The sequence below is a fragment of the Mustela nivalis genome, assembly GCF_964662115.1.
Source record: "Mustela nivalis genome assembly, chromosome: 12".
NCBI lineage: Eukaryota > Metazoa > Chordata > Mammalia > Carnivora > Mustelidae > Mustela > Mustela nivalis.
The window spans coordinates 12,441,231-12,462,301 of NC_139031.1; the positions used below are offsets into that span (position 1 = coordinate 12,441,231).

The following is a 21,071-nucleotide window of genomic DNA, read 5'->3' on the forward strand; positions in this document are numbered from 1 at the left end:
TAATCTCTACACCCAGGGTGGGAGAACTCACAACTCCAGATCAAGAGTCACACGCTCCGCTGACTGAGCCAGCCAGGTGCCCCCAAAGTTATCATTTCTCTAAAACGCATATTAGAAAAGAAAAAAAGCTGAAAATCAATGGGCTAAGCATCCACATAAGTTAAAAAAAAAATCCAGCAAAATCAGCCAAAATAGAATAGAAAGATGATAATCAAGAGACAGAAAAAATAAAATAGAAAACATATGGTAGAGAAGATTACCTAAGCCAAAAATTGGTTCTTTGAAAACTGATAACCCATGGCCTACTGTAATAATAAATATTAACATTTAGGTTACATAGACAACTTTTAGAAAATATACAACTTATCAAAACAGAATAAGAATAAAGAAAAATCCAGTCTCCTGCATCAGATGGTCAGTGAGCAAAATTTCAAAGAATAGCTTAAGAATAATGACGATTAAAAGAAGGAATATATAATTTAAAACTTCTCCACAAAGAAAATTCCAAACCCTGATGATCTCACCAGAAAATTATACCAAGCATCTGCAGAAGAAATAATGCCAATCTCAAAACTCTTCCAGGGAATAGAGAAAGAGGAAATAAACTCTGCTGTATTATGAGCTACCATAACTTGATACCAAAACCTCCCTTACATTTTAAGAAGAAAAAGTATAGTCAAATTACATTCATCAATATAGACACAGTTCTTTTTTTTTTTTTTAAAGAGCCTCCATGCGTAGTGTGACTTGAACTCATGACCCTGAGATGAAGACCTGAGCTGAGATCAAGAGTCAGACACTTAACCAACTATAGCCAGGCATTCCTATAGATACAGAATTCCTACCCAAGGGGCGCCTGGGTGGCTCAGTGGGTTAAGCCTCTGCTTTCGGCTCAGGGCCAGGCATTCCTATAGATACAGAATTCCTACCCAAGGGGCGCCTGGGTGGCTCAGTGGGTTAAGCCTCTGCTTTCGGCTCAGGTCATGATCTCAGGGTCCAGGGATCGAGCCCCGCATCAGGATCTCTGCTCGGCGGGGAGCCTGCTTCCCCCTCTCTCTCTGCCTGCCTCTCTGTCTACTTGTGATTGTTCTGTCAAATAAATAAATAAAAATATTTAAAAATATACTAAAAAAAAAGAATTCATACCCAAAATATTTGTAAACTGAATACAGAGATACAGAAAACACAGAAAAAGAACTTTATGTCATAGCCAAGTTGGATTTATTCCAGAAATGAACAGTAAATCAATTAGTGTAATCTATTACATTAACAGAAGAAAGAATTTTAAAAAATAGGATGATTATGTCAATAAACTCATAAAAGTACTTGATAGCTTTCAACATAGATTCATGATTTAAAAAACACTCTTAGGTTGGGGCGCCTGGGTGGCTCAGTGTGTTAAGCCGCTGCCTTCGGCTCAGGTCATGATCTCAGGGTCCTGGGATCGAGTCACACATCGGGCTCTCTGCTCAGCAGGGAGCCTGCTTCCTCCTCTCTCTCTCTGCCTACCTCTCTGCCTACTTGTGATCTCTCTCTGTCAAATAAATAAATAAAATCTTTAAAAATAAAAATAAAAAACACTCTTAGGAAAGTTGAAATAAAGGCAAAAAAAATGTAATCAGATATATGATGTCTGTAGTAAACCTCAGCAAGCATTATACTTAATGGCAGAAAGCTGGAAACTACCTCTTAGAGATCAGGTACAAAACAGGACTCCCATAAACACCAATTCTATTTAACATTTTACTGGAGTTCCTGGATGATAAATTAAAGCAAAAAAAAAAAAAAAAAAAAAAAAAACCAAAGAACAGAAGGATTAAAAAAGAAGAAATTAAACACGTAAATTCAAAGTTATTTACATGTAATACAATTACATATGTAAAAAATCTTAATCTATACCTAAATTATTCAGTGTATCAGGACTGCTGGGGAAAAGTCATATTGTAAAATTCAATTCTATTTTTCTATACCAGCATCAACAGAAAATTAAATTTAACATAAGATGCAATTCATAAGAAAATTAATAAAATATGTATAAATAAATTAACAAAAGGTATGTAAGGCAAACAAAAATTTCAAAAACAGTGTAAAGAAAAATTAAAGTCTAAATCAATGTAGAAAAAAAATGTTAATTTATTGTAAACTTGATATAGCAAAGATGTCAATTTTTCCACACACAATTCTATAGACTAGATTAAAGCCCCTAATCCCAAATGTATGTGTGCATGTAACTTAACAAGCTAATTATAAAAATTTATACAAAAATGCAAGGTCTAAGAATAATTATGACAGCTGGCTGGCTCAGTTGGTAGAGCATCTGACTCTTGATTTCAGGGTCGTGAGTTAGATCCCCATTTTGGGTGTAGAGATTACTTAAAATGAAATCTTTAAAAATACATATCTTAAAAAAAGAATAAGTAATTACACTCTTAAAGAATAAAAGGTTGGAGTAGTTCCCTTACAGGATATTAAGACTTATTAAAAAATTACAGGAACACTGTGATACTGATTTAAGAATGAACTGAAGGCCCACTGAAACAAAATACAGGGTCCAAAATCAAACCCATGCATATTTTGACATTTGACTTACATAAAGGTACACGAGGACCAGGGGAGGGAAAAAAATGGCGTTTTCAATAAATGGATCCTGAGCAAATAGTATAGTCACACGATGGAATCCCACACAGCAACTAAAATGAATGAGCTATAGCTACATGCAAGAAAATAATACTAAGGGAGAGAAGCCAGACACAAGTGAAAATAATGATGCTATACAAGGTTTATCAAATGGGCAAAATTCAACAGTGTTCAGAGATATGTATTTATGTGGTAAAACTATTTTAAAAAGCTAAGAAAGAGATTTTATTAAAATTAGGCTACTGATTACCATTGTTGGGAAAGTTAAAGTGTAGTGATCAGGATAGAACATGAAGGAGACTTCTGGAGTTTTGGCCACATTATATTTGTCAAAAAAGGGGTAGGGACACCTGGGTGGCTCAGTCTGTGAAGTATCTGCCTTCAGTTCAGGTCATGATCCAGGGGTCCTGGGATTGAGCCCCATATAGGGTCCCCTGCTCAGAAGGGAGTCTGCTTCTCCCTCTCCTGTTCACCCTACTTGTGCTCGCTCTCTCTCTCTTTCTCTCTCCCCACTCTCTCAAATAAATAAGTAAAATCTTTAAAAAAAAAAAAAAAAGAAGTCAATTCAGGAGGTAGTTACACCATGGTTTGCTTTGTAATAAATCACCAAGCTATATATATTATGTCCAATTTTCTGTATGTTAAAACTCACCATAGAAGAGTTAAAAAGAAAAAGAAATGTATTCCCTGTTCATGTCCTTCCTGGGGGCATCAGGCATAGCCTCAACCTACACAGACACACTGGCAAGTTTGTGGACTTGCAAATGCAGCCAGAAGTCCTCTCCAACTGATGATTCTCCATCCTCAGCACCAAGGACCCCTACATCCATCCAGAACATGGCCAAGGCTGACTAGGTCACAGACAGGTTCAACAGTCAAGTCTGAAACCTCTGCTGTCTCTGGGTCCATGTGCCAGGTGGGTGAATTAGGTAATTCCATTCTCCCACTGGCCAAGGCACACAGCATCATTTCAAAGAACTTCTGACTAGTGTCATAGATGTGGAGTGTTGGTCAAAAATAAACAGCTGGAGGGGCGCCTGGGTGGCTCAGTGTGTTAAGCCTCTGCCTTCGGCTCAGGTCATGATCTCAAGGTCCTAGGATCGAGCCCCACATCGGGCTCTCTGCTCAGCGGGGAGCCTGCTTCCCCCCCTCTCTCTCTGCCTGCCTCTCTGCCTACTTGTGATCTGTCAAATAAATAAATAAAATCTAAAAATAAATAAATAAGTAAATAGTTGGCACACCCGGCTGGCTCAGTTGGAAGAGCATATGACTCTTGATCTCAGTGAGGGTTCGAGACCTATATAGGGTGCACAGATTACTTAAATATATGAAACCTTTTTAAAAAACAGTAAAAACAACAATAGTGTCGCAGCCGGTGGGACAAATCGACCACGAACGTGAGGGTAAGAGGATGGTGAAAAGAAGCTAAGAGACATGGGGCACCTGGGTGGCTCAGAGGGTTAAAGCCTCTGCCTTCGGCTCAGGTCATGATCCCAGGGTCCTGGGATCGGGCCCCCCCTTGGGCTCTCTCCTTGTTGGGGAGCCTGCTTCCTCCTCTCTCTCTCTCTGCCTGCCTCTCTGCCTACTTGTGATCTCTCTCTGTCAAATAAATAAAATCTTAAAAAAAAAAAATGATTACAACGGTAATCTTTTAAAAAAAAAAGAGAGACAAAGGGATGGGGGCAGAAGGAGCCCTGAGGAGGATGTCCAACAGTGCTAAGTTTATTCAAAGCACAAAGGCCATATATATAGTGATAGGAGAAACAATACACCTGTGTCCAGTTAAACAACCACGAGTCCCCATAATAAGTTTCACATTTAACTACAAGCAGACTTCGAGACGCCAAGCGGCTGATGCCAATACAATTGCTCTGTATTGATACAGCAAACCTGAAAGTAATTTATGAGCAGTACTAGGGCAGCAAGGACCAGCAACGAACTTTTGACCCCAACCGAATTGTTCTCATTTGTTTAGCAAGCGTGTGGGAAGTCACGTAGACCAGCGCACAACACATATCACAGACCCTTTCTCAGTGCTACTCACCTTTTCCCATCCTAAACCTTTTGTTAGGTTATTCGGACTTTAAAGGAGGCACAAGTCAGGGCCTGATTTGGTCCTCGTCTCAAGCCTTATTGCGGCCTCCCACACAATAGCAAAAAGATATAGAAGCTATTAAGTGGAAAGAACCAACAGGAAGATTTGATGAGCAGAGGGAGAGAAATGTGACCTTAAAACACCATGCTTAGAGGCGCCTGGGTAGTTCAGTTGGTTAAGCAACGGACTCTTGATTTCAGCTCAGGTCATGATCTCATAGTCATGAGATTTAGCCCCATGTGGGGCTTTGTGCTGGGTGTGAAGCCTGCTTAAGAGTCTCTCTCCCTTTCTCTTTGCCCCCCCCCCGCTCTGTAAATGAATGAATGAATGAATAAATAAATAAATAAATAAATAAATAAATAAATAAATAAATAAATGTCTATACCAGCCAAGCACTGATAATATCATTGCCGAAGTTATAGAAATATAGGAGAAGCAGCTGGGTTCAAGTTTTACACATATTTGTGCCCATCAGTGAGCACCCAGCTGGATACAATGGCATGATGGAGAGACTGAAGAGAATTTAAAGTGGTATAAATGAAGGCACAAAAGTACAGGCTGTTAAGAAAACTAACAAAGGGTGATGAAGCACCCAAAATGGCAAAGTACAAAGCTATTATCACCCCCTGACCTGACAGTTGCAGGGGGGTGTAGAAGTTATCAGAACTCAGCCTTTAAAAAAAACAAAAAATGGGATGCCTGGGTGGCTCATTGGGTTAAGCCTTTGCCTTTGGCTCAGGTCACAATCTCAGGGTCTTAGGATCAAGCCCTGCATTGGGCTTTCTGCTCAGCAGGGAGCCTGTTTCTCCCTCTCTCTCTCTGCCTGCCTCTCTGCCTGTTTGTGATCTCTATCAAATAAATAAAATCTTAAAAAAAAAAAAAACCAGCAAGAGTTGTGGCTGTAGGAGAGGACTGTGTAGCAGCTGTGACTTTGTGAAGGGACGTAGTATGCATGAGACTGGGACTCAAAGAGAGTTCAAACAAGACACACCTCCTGCTCTCAGAGAAGTCACTCTGCAGCTGGGGAAGGGGGAGACTTTAATACCTACTTGGGTTAAATGATGTGGATCACATTATATGTAGCATATGAATGTATGGGAAAGGGACACCAGTAATAACTAAAAATACAAGGACCTAAATGTGACACCTGAAACCATAAACATTCTAGAAGAGAGCATAGGCAGGAATCTCTCTGACATCAGCCATAGCAACATTTTTCTAGGTATGTCTCCTCAGGCAAGGGCAATGAAAGCAAAAATAAACTAATGGGACCATATCAAAATAAAAAGCTTATGCACAGCCAGGGAAACCAGCAACAAAACTAAAAGACAACTTACTTAATGAGAGAAGATATTTGCAAATGACAAATCTGATAAGGGGTTAGCATTTAAAATAAAGAATTTACACAACTCAACACCCCAAAATGAAAAAAATCCAATTTAAAAATGGGCAGAAGACATGAACAGACATTTCTCCAAAGAAGACATCCAGATGGACAACAGGTGTATGAAAAAATGCTTAACATCACCCATCACGGGGGAAATGCAAACTCACACCTGTCAGAATGGATAAAGTCAACAACACAAGAAACAAGTAAGTGTTGACGAGGATATAGAGGAAAGGGAACCTACTTGCATTGTTGGTGGGAATGCAAAATGGTGCAGCCACTGTGGAAAGAAGTATGGAGGCTCATCAAAAAGTGAAAGATAGAATTACCTTGTGATCCAATAATCACACTACTGGGGATTTACCAAAGAACATGGAGATACTAATTCAAAAGGATACATGCATCCCTATGTTCATTGCAGCATTATTCATAATAGCCAAATTATGGAAATGGTCCAAGTTTCTGTCCACTAATAGATGAATGGATAAAGAAGAGGTGATATATATACACAATGAAATGTTTTTCAGCCATGAAAGAGAACAAAATCTGGCCATTTGCAATATGGATGGACTTAGAGAGCAATGCTAAGGAAAATAAGTCAGCCTGAGAAAGACAAATACCGTATATGTTCACTCGTATGTGGAATTTAAGAAACAAAACAAAGGGGGGGGGAGAGAAACCAAAAAACAGACTCTTTTTTTTTAATTTGACAGAGAGAGATCACAAGTAGGCAGAGAGGTCTGCTGGTGGGGGGGGGGGGGACAGGCTCCCTGCTGAGCAGAGAGCCCGATGTGGGGCTCAATCCCAGGACCCTGGGATCGTGACCTGAGCTGAAGGCAGAGGCTTTAACTCACTGAGCCAACCAGGCATCCCCAAAAAACAGACTCTTAACTATAAAGAACAGATGGTTACCAGCGGGTAGGTGGGTGGGGGGGTGGGTGAAATAGGTGAAGGGTATTAAGAGCCCACTTATCTTGATGAGCACCGAGTAATATATAGAATTGTTGAATCACTATATTGTACATGTGAAGCTAATTTAACACTGTATATTAACTATGTTGGAATTAAAATAAAAATTTTTAAAAGACCCCAAATAGTTAGGATGGTTTTGGATCAGACAAAGAACTTAATCTGAGCCTTCTGAATAGAAAGGAAAGGACAGGACATTCTAGGAAAGGAAACAAGAACATAATTGTCATTGTCATCAGCTTTAACTAAGTGTTAATTATGTCAGGCACTATTCTAAGTGCTTTAAATATAATACTATATTTATTCCTCAGCATAATCCTATAAAATAGGTACTATTAAGAGCCAATTTGAAAGATGAGGAAATTAGGGTACAGAGAGTTTAAATAACATTCCCAAGATTTAGGCACAGAGAGGTTAAGTAATTTGCTTAACACGTAGCTAGTAAAGGGCAAAACCATAATTCAAATCCTCGAAGTCTAGCTTCACAACCTATGCTCTTAACCACTCTGCTATACTATAAGAACCACCATAAGATTAGGTATAGGCTTGGGAACGAGATTATTTTGGAACAGTAAGATTGGTCTACTAAAGCTAAGCTATATGACATCTCTCCTGTTTTGATTAGCAGTGAGTGGGATTGCAAAAGAATGCCTTAAGGAGGAGGAGGAAGTTGGGCTTCTAGAATTCCTATGAGCAGATAGAAGACAAGACTCCCTGTGAGGGGCTGAGGTAATTATCCCACTAGTAAAGTTAAAGAAAAAGAGACAGGGATAAACACTTCACAAGCAAATGCTAAGAAGAATCTATGACGTTCTGTTCACACGGTGCTTGATTAAGAGAAGCTGGCTAAAGACACAGAAATGAAAGCAATTCAATAAAATTGATAAAATTAGGAATGGCTACAGAACAACATTTTTTTGTCAAATTGGGTTCAAAAATACCTTCTTCATTTAATCACATATTCTTTCAATCAATCTGTAAATCCCCACCCAAGTTTTACTAGGGATCAGTCTCTGTACTAGCCTTAAAGAGTACAGTGACAAACACCACGCACAAAATACTTAAAGTTCTACCCCATGGAATCTAAAGTGCAGAATACAAACAAGTAAACAAATAAATATAAAGGAATGAGTGCTATTTTTTTATGTAGCTAATATTCATTGAGCACTCACTTTGTGACAGGCACCATTCTAAGCTTATTATGCATATTAATTTATTTGATTCTCACATAATGAAGGGAATACTGTTATTATTGCCATTTTTCAGTTAACAAAACTGAGTCTGAAGAAATGAGCTTTCCCAGAATGACAGAGTTAGGAGATGGCAGAGTGAGGATTCTAATGCAGGCCCTCTGGCTCCAGAGCTCACTGTCCTTCCCTTTATGCTACCTTGTCCTTAAGGACACACACACAAAGGTCACCAAACGCAATCTGAGAGCATCAGGGAAGCCTTCCCGAAGGAAGTGATGTGTCTGCTGAGGACAAGTGGGGATTAGCACGAGGAGAAAAGAGGAAGAGTGTTCTGGGCAGAGAGACACCCTGAAATGGAGATTGACTCTAGGAAACTGGAGAGGGATCGTGAGGACAGGCATGGAGAGGTGTGAGGCTGCAGGCACAGAGGCCAGGGGAGGAAGACCCGCAAGGGCCAGAGTCCAAACAATGGGAAGCCATAGCAAGGATGCTGGGGAGAAGGTGGGTGATTACGCAATCAGATTTGTGCTTCAGAAAGATGCTTCTTCCTACAATGAGAAAAATCAACTGGAAAGAAAAACAATGGAGTAAGGAGACCAGTTAGGAGGCTATTATAATATTGTGGATAAGAAATAAAGGCAAAGGGGACTTGGAGGATGGATGTGGAAGAGGAGGGACGAGAAGTCAGTGATGCCACCCAGATTTCTGGCTTGAACATCGGGAATAATACTGGTGTCATTTATTCAGATAAATAATATGGAAGAAGGATCAGCTTTGAGTGAAAAAGGGAGGGGGGAGGAGTGACAGAGATAAATGATGCCCAATCTTACTAGTACTATGGTGTAGGCACAGTACATTTTATTTCTTCCCCAGATTAATAAATCTGATTATATGAAATATTAGATGTGGAGAAATAGGGCCAATTATACAACACTAGTAGGATATAACTAGTACAAGGATTTTCTGAGATCAATTTAGTGATGCCTGATAAAGTTGAAAGCCATAACAAGCAATAACCAGCAATAACACTTCCAGGTGCCTCATTTAAAGAGATTCTTGTACATGTGCTGAAGGTGATTTGCACAAGCATGTTCACTGGATCACTGTTTCTGATAACAAAAACAACAACAATAACAACAAAACCCCTCAAAACAACTTAAATGTCCCATAGTGTAAAATGGTTAAATAACCTGTAATTTATTCATACAGTGGAATACTCTATACAAGTTTAAATGAATGAATTAGATGTATATAGGTCAACATGGATAAATCACAAAAATGCTTTTAAGTTGTAAAGGAAGCTGCAAAAGATACATACAGAATAATACCACCTATGTAATTTTTAAACAAAAAACAGTGGATCCCCTGGCTGGTTCAGTCAGTGAACCTGTAATTCGATCTTGGGGTTGTAAGTTTGAGCCCCATGTTGGGTGTAGAGGTTATTTAAAAATAAAATCTTAGGAAGAAAGGCAAGATGGCAGAGAAGTAGTGGACTGAGATGACATCAGGTCACAGGAGTTCCTCTAGATAGTTATCAAACCATTCTGAACACCTACAAGCTCAACAGATCAAAGAGAAGAAGAGCAGCAATTCTTGGAACAGAAAATCTACCACTTTCTGAAAGTTAGGACATGCGGAGAAATAAATCCAAAGGAACAGGAAGATAGCATGGGAAGGGGCCGGCTCCCACCAAGCTGCAGAGCACAAAATCAGAACTTTTAGAAGCCTGCTCCACTGAGGGATATCGCTCCAGAGGCAAACGGGGGTGGAGCCCTCGCAAGGGTGGTCTTAGGACCCACAGGGTCACTGAAAGACCAGGGGTGGCTGAGTGTCCAGAGTTCCCAGGTATCGGAGTTGGGAAGCCGACTACAGAGATGGAGCTGATGAGTGAGCTCTCAGCTTGGGCTTACCTTAAACCATGATCCATGGCACAGTCAGACCACTGCTCTTCGAGCAGGGACCCCACAAGTGGCAGATCCCCAGGAGACTCACGTTCCTCCTCTGGAGACAGGAATCTGCTGAGTTTGGAGACTCCAAACAGGGCTGTGTGCCAAAGACAGAAATGCTCGGTCACAGGCTGGGTGAGCCCAGAGTGTGGCTGGAGACCAGGGAGACGGGAGTAATTGGCCCCTTTTCTCTGAGGGCTCACTGAGGAGGGGGGCCCCAAGCTCTCCACTCCTCCAGGCTAGAGATTGGGAGGCCACCATTTTCATTCCCGTCCTCCAGAGCTCTATGGAAAGTGTTTAGGGAACAAAAACTCCCAAGAGCAAACTGGAGCAGATTTCTTAGCCTGGCCCTTGGCAAGGGTGGTGCAATTCCACCTCAAGCAAAGACATTTGAGAGGCACTGCAACAGGCCCCTCCCTCAGGAGATGAGCAAGAACATCCAGCCAAGACCAAACTTACTCATCAAGGAGAACAGCAGAACTCCAGAGCTAGGGGAAAGCAATGCATGGAATTCATGGCTTTCTCCCCATGATCCTTTAGTCTTGCAAAGTTAAATTAAATTTTTTAAATTTTTTTTTCTTATTCTAATTTTTTTAACTTTTCCTCTTTTAACATTTTTTAACTACTTTATCTTAATACCTTTCTTTTTAAAAAATCTTTTTAAACCTTCATTATTATAGTTATATTTTATCCTTCATTGTATTTAACCTTATTTTTGTCTACATATAAGGGTTTTTTTTTCTAAAAAATGTTGGGATATAATTTCTTCTAATAGATCAAAATATACCCTAAATCTAGCACAGGGCTTTAGTCTAGTCTCCAGCCTGAGCACATTCTCACCCCTTTTCTTCTTCTTCTTCTTCCTTTTCCAACAAACTTATCTTATCAATCCCCTTTCTAGAATTTTTTTAAAATTTTCATCTTTACAGTTATATCCCATCCCTTCATTGTGTTTTCCCTTATTTTTATATATGTATAAGTTTTCTTTCTTAAAAATTTTGTCTAAGAGACAAAAATACACCCAAAATCAAGTGGATGTCTCTGTTCTATTCACCAGTCTAATATATAATATATATATATATATATATATACATATTTTTTAAAATTTCTTTTTACCCCCTTTCTTCTTTTACCCCCAGTTTGGGGTCTCTTCTGATTTGGTTAGCATACATTTTTCTGGGATCTTTGCCTCCCTTTTAGTATTTTATTCTCTCATTCATATATTCTTATCTGGATAAAATGACAAGGTGGAAAAACTCACCACAAAAAAAAAGAACAAGAGGCAGTACTGACAGCTAGGGACCTAATCAATACAGACATTGGTAATATGTCAGATCTAGAGTTCAGAATGAGAATCCACAAGGTGCTAGCTGGGCTTGAAAAAGGCATGGAGGATATTAGAGAAAACCTGTCTGGAGAAATAAAATCTCTTTCTAGAGAAATAAAAGAACTAAAATCTAACAAAGCTGAAATCAAAAAGGTATTAATGAGGTGCAATCAAGAATGGAGGCTCTTACTGCTAGGTTAAGTGAGGCAGAAGAGAGAATTAGTGATATAGAAGACCAAATGACAGGGAATAAAGAAGCTGAGCAAAAGAGAGACAATTACTGGACCACGAGGGGAGAATTTGAGAGGTAAGTGATACCATAATATGAAACAATATTAGAATAATTGGGATTCCAGAAGAAGAAGAGAGAGGGGCAGATGGTATATTGGAGCAAATTATAATACAGAATTTCCCTAATATGGCAAAGGGAACAAGCATCAAAATCCAGGAGGCACAGAGAATCCCCCTAAAAATCAATAAAAATAGGTCCACACCCTGTCATCTAATAGTAAAACCTACTAGTCTTAGTGACAAAGAGAAAATCCTGAAAGCAGCTTGGGACAAGAAGTCTGTAACATACAATGGTAGAAATATTAGATTGGCAGCAGACTTCACAGACCTGGCAGGCCAGAAAGAACTGGCATGATATATTCAGAGCACTAAATGAGAAAAACATGCAGCCAAGAATACTATATCCAGCTAGGCTATCACTGAAAATAGCAGGAGAGATAAAAATCTTCCAGGACAAATAAAACTTAAAATAATTGGCAAACACCAAACCAACCCTACAGGAAATATTGAAAGGGGTCCTCTAAGCAAAGAGAGAGCCTAAAAGTAGTAGATCAGAAAGGAACAAACACAATATACATTAATAGTCACCTTACAGGCAATACAATGGCACAAAATTCATCTCTCTCAATAGTTACCCTGAATGTAAATGGGCTAAATGCCCCAATCAAAAGACACAGGGTATCAGAATGGATAAAAAAAAATAAAACCCATCAATATGCTACCTACAAAAAACTCAATTTAGACCCAAAGACACCCCCAGATTTAAAGTGAGGGGGGTGGAAAACCAGTTACCATGATAATGGACATCAGAAGAAAGCTGAGGTGGCAATATTTATATCAGATAAATTAGATTTTAAGCCAAAGACTACAAGAGATGAGGAAGGACACTATATCGTACTCAAAGGATCAGTCCAACAAGAGGATTTAAATATCCATGCCCCTAACATGGGAGCAGTCAACTATATTAAGCAATTAAAAAACAAAATCAAAGAAATGCATCAACAATAATACAAAAATAGTAGGGGACACTACCCTCACTGAACACTCCCCTCACTGAAATGGACAGATCATCCAAGCAAAAGATCAACAAGGAAATAAAGGCCTTAAATGACACACTGGACCAGATGGACATCACAGATATTTTCAGAACATTCCATCCCAAAGCAACAGAATATACATTCTTCTCTAATGCACACAGAACACTCTCCAGAATAGATCACATCCTGGTCACAAATCAGGCCTCAACAAGTGTCAAAAGATTGGGATCATTCCCTGTATATTTTCAGACCACAATGCTCTGAAGCTAAAACTCAATCACAAGAGGAAAGTTGAAAAGAACTCAAATACATGGAGGCTAAAGAGCATCATACTGAAGAATGAATGGGTCAACCAGGAAATTAAAGAAGAATTGAAAAAATTCATGGAAACAAATGATAATTAAAACACAACTGTTCAAAATCTGTGGGACACAGCAACCACAGTCCTGAGAGGAAAACATATAGCCATACAAGCCTTTCTCAAGAAACAAGAATGATCTCAAGTACACAACCTATGTCTACACCTAAAGGAGCTGGAGAAAGAACAGCAAAGAAAGCCTAAGCCCAGCAGGAGAAGAAAAATAATAAGTATTAGAGCAGAAATCAATGAAATAGAAACTGAAAAAACAGTAGAAGAAATCAATGAAACTAGGAGCTGGTTCTTTGAAAGAATTAATAAGATTGATAAACCTGGCCAGACTTATCAAAAAGAAAAGAGAAAGGACTCAAATTAACAAAATCATGAATGATAGAGGAGAGATCACAACCAATACCAAAGAAATACAAACAATTATAAGAACATATTATTAGCAACTATACACCAGCAAATTTGACAATCTGGAAGAAATGGATGCATTCCTAGAGACATATAAACTACCAAAACTGAACCAGGAAGAAATAGAAAACCTGAACAGACTCATAACCAGTAAGGAGATTGAAGAAGTCATCAAAAACCTCCCAACAAACTAGAGCCCAGGGCCAGATGACTTCCAAGGGGAATTCTACCAAACGTTTAAAGAAGAATTAATACCTATTCTTATGAAACTGTTCCAAAATATAGAAATCAAAGGAAAACTGCCAAACTCATTTTATGAGGCCAGCATTACCTTGATCCCCAAACCAGACAAAGACCCCATCAAAAAAGAGAATTACAGACCAATATTCTCGACAAAGACAGATGCGAAAATTCTCACCAAAATACTAGCCAATAGGATCCAACAGTACATTAAAAGGCTTATTCACCAAGACTAAGTAGGATTTATTCCTGGGCTGCAAGGTTGGTTCAACATCTGCAAATTAATCAGTGTGATACAATACCTTAATAAAGCAAAGAACAAGAACCATATGATACTCTCAATAGATGCTGAAAAAGCATTTGACAAAGTACAGCATCCTTTCTTGATCAAAACTCTTCAAAGTGTAGGGACAGAGGGTACATTCCTCAATATCAAATCTATCTATGAAAAACCCACAGCTAATATTGTTCTCAATGAGGAAAAACTGAGAGCTTTTCCACTAAGATCAGGAACATGGCAGGGATGTCCACTATCACCACTGCTATTCAACATAGTACTAGAAGTCCTAGCCTCAGCAATAAGACAACAAAAAGAAATTAAGGCATTTGAATTGGCAAAGAAGTCAAACTCTCACTCTTTGCAGATGATATGATACTTTAAGTGGAAAAACCAAAAGACTCTACTCCAAAACTGCTAGAACTTATACATGAATTCAGTAAAGTGTCAGGATATAAAATCAAGGCACAGAAATCAGTTGCATTTCAATACACCAACAAGACAGAAGAAAGAGAAATCAAGGAGTCAATCCCATTTACAGTTACACCCAGAACCATAAGATACACAGGAATAAACCTAACCGAAGAGGCAAAGAATCTGTACTCAGAAAACTATAAAGTACTCATGAAAGAAATTGAGGAAGACACAAAGAAATGGAAGAAAATGTTCCATGTTCATGGACTGGAAGAACAAATATTGTGAAAATGTCTCTGCTACCTAAAGCAATATACATGTTTAATGCAATCTTTATCAAAATCCCATCCATTTTATTCAAAGAAATGGAACAAATAATCCTAAAATTTATATGGAACCAGAAAAGACCCGAATAGCCAGAGGAATGTTGAAAAAGAAAGCCAAAGTTGGTGGCATCACAATTCCAGACTTCAAGCTCTATTACAAAGCTGTCATCATCAAGACAGTATGGTACTGGCACAAAAACAGACACACAGATCAATGGAACAGAATAGAGAGCCCAGAAATAGACCCTCAACTCTGTGGTCAACTAATCTTCAACAAAGCAGGAAAGAATGTCCAGTGGAAAAAAGACAGTCTCTTCAACAAATGATATTGGAAAAATTGGACAGTCACATGCAGAAAAATGAAACTGGACTATTTCCTTACACCACACACAAAAATAGACTCCAAATGGATGAAAGACCTCAATGTGAGAAAGGAATCCATCAAAATCCTTGAGGAGAACACAGGCAGCAACCTCTCTGACCTCAGCCACACAACTTCTTCCTAGAAAATCGCCAAAGGCAAGGGAAGTTAGGGCAAAAATGAACTATTGGGAAGTTGTCAGGATCAAAACCAAAAGCCAATCAACATAACAGAAAATATTTGTAAATGACATATCAGATAAGATAACAATATTCTTTGTTATTTTGGCTAGTATCCAAAATCTATAATGAACTTATCAAACTCAAAACCCAAAGAACAAATAATCCAGTCAAGAAATGTGCAGAAGACATGAGCAGATATTTCTGCAAAGAAGACATCCAGATGGCCAAGAGACACATGAAAAAGTGCTCCACAACACTCAGCATCAGGGAAATACAAATCAAAACCACAATGAGAAACCACCTCACACCAGTCAGAATGGCTAAAATTAACAAGTCAGGAAATGACGGATGTTGGTGAGGATGTGGAGAAAGGAGAACCCTCCTACACTGTTGGTGGGAATGCAACCTGGTGTAGCCACTCTGGAAAACAGCATGGAGTTTCCTCAAAAAGTTGAAAATAGAGTTACCCTATGACCCAGCAATTGCACTTCTGGGTATTTACCCTAAAGATACAGACGTAGTGATCCGAAGGGGCACTTGCACCTAAATGTTTATAGCAGCAACGTCCACAATAGCCAAACTATGGAAAAAAACCTAGATGTCCATCAACAGATGAATGGATCACGAAGAAGTGGTATATATATACAATGGAATACTATGCAGCCATCAAAAGAAATGAAATCTTGCCATTTGCAATGACGTGGATGGAACTAGAGGGTATTATGCCGAGTGAAATAAGTCAATCAGAGAAAGACAATTATCATATGATCTCCTTGATATGAGGAATTTGAGAGGCAGAGTGGGGGCGTTAGGGGGTAGGGAAGGAAAAAATGAAATAAGATGGGTTCAGGAGGGAGACAAACCATAAGAGCTCTTAATCTAACAAAACAAACTGAGGGTTGCTGGGGAGGGGGTATGGAGAGGGTGGTTGGGTTATGGACATTGGGGAGGGTAAGTGATATGGTAAGTGCTGTGAAGTGTGTAAGCCCAACAACTCACAGTCTTATACCTCTGGGGCAAATAATAAATTATAATGTTAATAAAAATAATTTTTAAAAATCTTAGGGGTGCCTGGATGGCTCAGTCAGCTGAGCATCTGATGCTTGGTTTTAGCTTAGGTCATGATCACGGGGTCATGGGACCAAGCCCCACATAAGGCTCTGTGCTCTGTGTGCAGTCGGCTTGGGATTCTTTCCCTCTCCCTCTGCCCCTCCCCCAATTCATGCACTCTTTCTCTAAAATAAGTAAGTTTAAAAATAAATAAAATATGATCTTTAAAAAATAGTTACACATACATATGCGTTCCTAAAAATAAAAATGTATGCATGGAAATGATACATCCCAATTTCAGAACACTGGTTATCTCTGGGAAGTGGGAAAGTGAAAGAGTATGACAGACAGAGTTTTAGCTATATCTGTATAATGTTTTTACTGAGTAAAATGTAAACATTAAAAAGGAAAAAGTAAAGGAACCATTAATTCAAAAAGCCATTAAAGAGTATCTCTATTTTTATAACTTAGAAGCATTGAAGTATAATTTAGCTACTGTAAAATTTAGCATCTTTAGGGTTAGAGTATGATGAGTTTTAGGCAAACATAAAGTCATGTAACCACTGACATACTCAAAAAACAATTCTATTGCCAAAAACTCCCTTGCACCTCTTTGAAGTCAATCCCCTCCCCTCACCACCAGCCACTAGCAACCACTGGTCTTTCCCTGTAGTTTTTCTCTTTTATCTCACAACTATCACCCAAGAGTGGCCCAAGGAAGGAACCGTGCAGCAGGCACAGGCAACAAAAAGCTCTAAGAGAAACACTATCTTATTGTCTGAGGACTGGGAAAGGGGGCACTGAGCCAGAAAGTGTAGAGAGAATCTTCTTTTTCTTTCTTTTTTCTTTTCTTTTCTAGCCTTGCCCCAAGACTGGTCTCAGTTATTAGGCTGAACTACAGTGGTTGTGGTGGAGCAGGCATCTAGAACCTCAAAGGATAACCTATCCTTCTGAATGAAGGAAGTGGGGGAAAGGGCCTTGTCATCTAAAGACTGCAGAAATCCTTGTCATTTATCTCTTTTTCCTCACTGCTTGGCCCCAAGGGTGCCCCTACTTATACAGAACTGCTTAACAGTGCAAGTGGCTAAAATTCTGAAAGAAACCTTCTTTAGAACCTGAGCACAAGGAGAGCTTAGGATCCATAGAGAGTGAGGGAAATCTTAGAGAGCAGATAGTGAAAGGGATTCCTAATTCTCTGTGTGAATCAATCCCTTTCCTGGGCTCATCCCCCAACCTGCACATGCTTAGAACTGACACAAAGCAGCATTGCAAATACTTTGAAAATTGAAATGACATAGAAGGCAACACAGAATTCACAGTCTGAATATCTAAATATTTGACTGAATCCAAAGTTGAATACAAAATGAATTTTTTGGATACAAAAAATGAATTTTTTGAATACAAAAAACCCAGGGAACTGATCCATTCTCAAGGGAAAACAAAATCAAGAGATGTCACCCCCAAGATAACCTAGATCTTGCAAATATTAAAGACTTTAAGTAGCCATTATATTGCTTCTTCATGAAGGTAAATACTTTTTTGAGAAAGAGAGAGATAGCAGAGGGAGAGAGAAAATCTAAGCAGGCTTCATGCCCAGCCCAGAGCCCAACACTGGGCTTGACCTCAGAACCCAGATATCATGACATGAACCAAAGTCAAGAATTGGATGCTTAGGGGCGCCTGGGCGGCTCAGTGGGTTAAGGATTCTGCCTTTGGCTCAGGTCATGATCTCAGGGTCCTGGGATCGAGCCCCACATCGGGCTCTCTGCTCAGCGGGGAGCCTGCTTCCTCCTCTCTCTCTGCCTGCTTCTCTGCCTACTTGTGATCTCTGTCTATCAAATGAATAAATAAAATCTTTTTTTAAAAAAGATTTTATTTATTTATTTGACAGAGAAAGATCACAAGTAGGCAGAGAGAGAGAGAGAGAGAGGGAAGCAGGCTCCCCGCTCCCAATGCGGGGCTCGATCCCAGGACCCTGAGATCATGACCTGAGCCGAAGGCAGCAGCTTAACCCACTGAGCCACCCAGGTGCCCCTGAATAAATAAAATCTTAAAAAAAAAAAAAAAGAATTGGATGCTTAACTGAATGAGCCACCCAGATGCCCCAAAGGTAAATACTTTTCAAGTGAACAGAAATACAAAAGCTCTTACAAGATAATAGAAATAATAGAATAGACTCAAATGTAAATTTTAGGACTGAAAAGTAAAATATCTGAAATTAAAAAGTCATTGGATGATTTGACAGCAGAATAGAAACAAGGACAAAGGAAAGAAATCAGTGAAATCAAAGATTAGATAGATTGAAGGTAGATAAAAAGAAGTCATGCAGTGTGAAGAACAGAGAGGAAGAAAAATGAGTATAACATTATCAAATAATCTAACATTTGTGTCACTGGACTCCTACAAGGATAAGAGAAATAAATTAGTACGAAAAGATCTTTTGAAGAAATAATCGCCTTGATATGTCTTATGAAGATGCAAATGTACAGACTGAAGAAACCCAAGGAACCCCAAACAGGGAAAATGCAAAGAAAATCAAGACAGATATGTCAAAATCAAAGTTCCAAACTCCAAAGTTTTTTTCTTAAATCTTGACAGCTATCGGGGGGAAAAAAAAAATGACACATTACGTATAGATGAACAATTACTTGAATGACTATTCATTGTTCGTCAGAAACAATGGAGACCAGAAGACAGTGGAAAAACATTTTTAAGAGTTGAATAAGAAGAACTGTCAGGCACCTGGGTGCCTCAGTTAGTTAAGCCACTGCCTTCAGCTCAGGTCATGATCCCAGAGTCCTGGAACCAAGTCCCGCATCAGGCTTCCAGCTCCTCGAGGAGTCTGCTTCTCCCTCTGACTTCTCCCCTCTCATGTTCTCTATCTCTCTCTCTCTCTCTTTTTCTCTCAAATAAATAAATAAAAACTTAAAAAAAGGGCGCCTGGGTGGCTCAGTGGGTTAAGCCGCTGCCTTCGGCTCAGGTCATGATCTCAGGGTCCTGGGATCGAGTCCCACATCGGGCTCTCTGCTCAGCAGAGAGCCTGCTTCCTCCTCTCTCTCTGCCTGCCTCTCTGCCTACCTGTAATCTCTGTCTGTCAAATAAAATCTTTAAAAAAAAAAAAACTTAAAAAACACACTGTCAACCCAGGATTCGACATCAGGTGAATATCCTTCAGGAATAACAGTAAAATAAAGACATTCTCACATACAGGAAAAATAAGAGAATTTGTTACCATCAGGCCTGCTCTAAGAGAAGTCATAAAATAAGTTCTTCAGGCTAAAAGGAAATTATACAGGAGGGAAACTTGGAAATTTAGTAATGAAGAAAAATAGCACATGTGGTAAATATCTGGGTAAATAAAATAGACTCTCTTTTTAACTTATTTAAAATATTCAGGACTGTTGAGAACAAAAGTTGTAACATTCTCTGTCAAAACAACTGTAACATAAAGAGTAGAGAATAATATATAGTTTTAGGCTTGAAATAAAGGGCTGGGCAAGCCCAGAAAACAAAGGAACTAGGAGGGTGTAGAAATCCTTTCATAATATGTTCTCATATGATATCTATGTGCTCCTAAACACTTTCACATAAATTTGACATTTTAAAATGTGTTGATGTAAAGGAATATATATTTAAATAATTTTGATAAAGAGATAATTTTTTTAAGATTTTATTTTTAAGGGGCACCTGGGTGGCTCAATAGGTTAAGTGTCTGCCTTTAGCTCAGGCCACGATTGCAGGGTTCTGGGATGGAGTCCCACATGGGGCTCCCTGCTTCTCCCTCTCCCACTCCCCTTGCTTGCTCTCTCTCTATCAAATAAATAAACAAAATCTTTTTTAAAAAGATTTGGGGCACCTAGGTGGCTCAGTGGGTTAAAGTCTCTGCCTTCGGCTCAGGTCATGATCCCAGGGTCCCGGCATCGGGCTCTCTGCTCAGTGGGGAGCCTGCTTCCCTTCCTCTCTCTGCCTGCCTCTCTGCCTACTTGTGATTTCTCTATCAAATAAATTTTAAAAATATTTTTTAAAAAATAAAAATCAATAAAAAGAAAATTTAAAAATTTTATTTTAAAGTAATCTCTACACCAATGCTGGACAATAAATTTTCTTATATTGCTAAGATTTATTTCACCTTTATTTATCAACCTCTTTGAAACAACACACAACAAACATGAGAATGGAGTAACACAATCAACAAGGAAGGATGAAGCTGCATAGTATGTGCCACCAAAAAGGAATTTTGCTTTCCTGTATCCATAACGTAAATTAGAATTAATATATATTTCCATATATATGAAAATGAAACAACTATTCAGATAAATGATAGATAAACAACTCTTTTCCTGAAATTATTTTTCACACACACACACACACACACACACACAAACAAGGTATCAGGAAAGAGTAATTAATCCCAGGCAATTGCCTTAATTTTCTGGTTAGCATTTGTGGAAACAGACTTAGAAAATATAGTGTAAAATATAATACCAATAGTCTTCAAACTTTTGCTCATAAACCAAAAGAATTTGCAAAACTATGTGCTCCTTCACACAGTTTCACTGGGCATCTG

At 38.9% G+C, this 21,071-nt stretch overlaps 1 long non-coding RNA gene across 1 annotated transcript in view; it reads right to left on the reverse strand.

The window, feature by feature from the left end:
* Positions 1–1,198: 1,198 nt before the first annotated feature.
* Positions 1,199–21,071, reverse strand: part of LOC309845648 — a 31,651-nt gene continuing 11,778 nt past the window's right edge. The window contains exon 3 of the long non-coding RNA XR_014301398.1: positions 1,199–1,534. This is a non-coding gene — a long non-coding RNA (uncharacterized lncRNA). The remainder of the gene's footprint in view (positions 1,535–21,071) is intronic.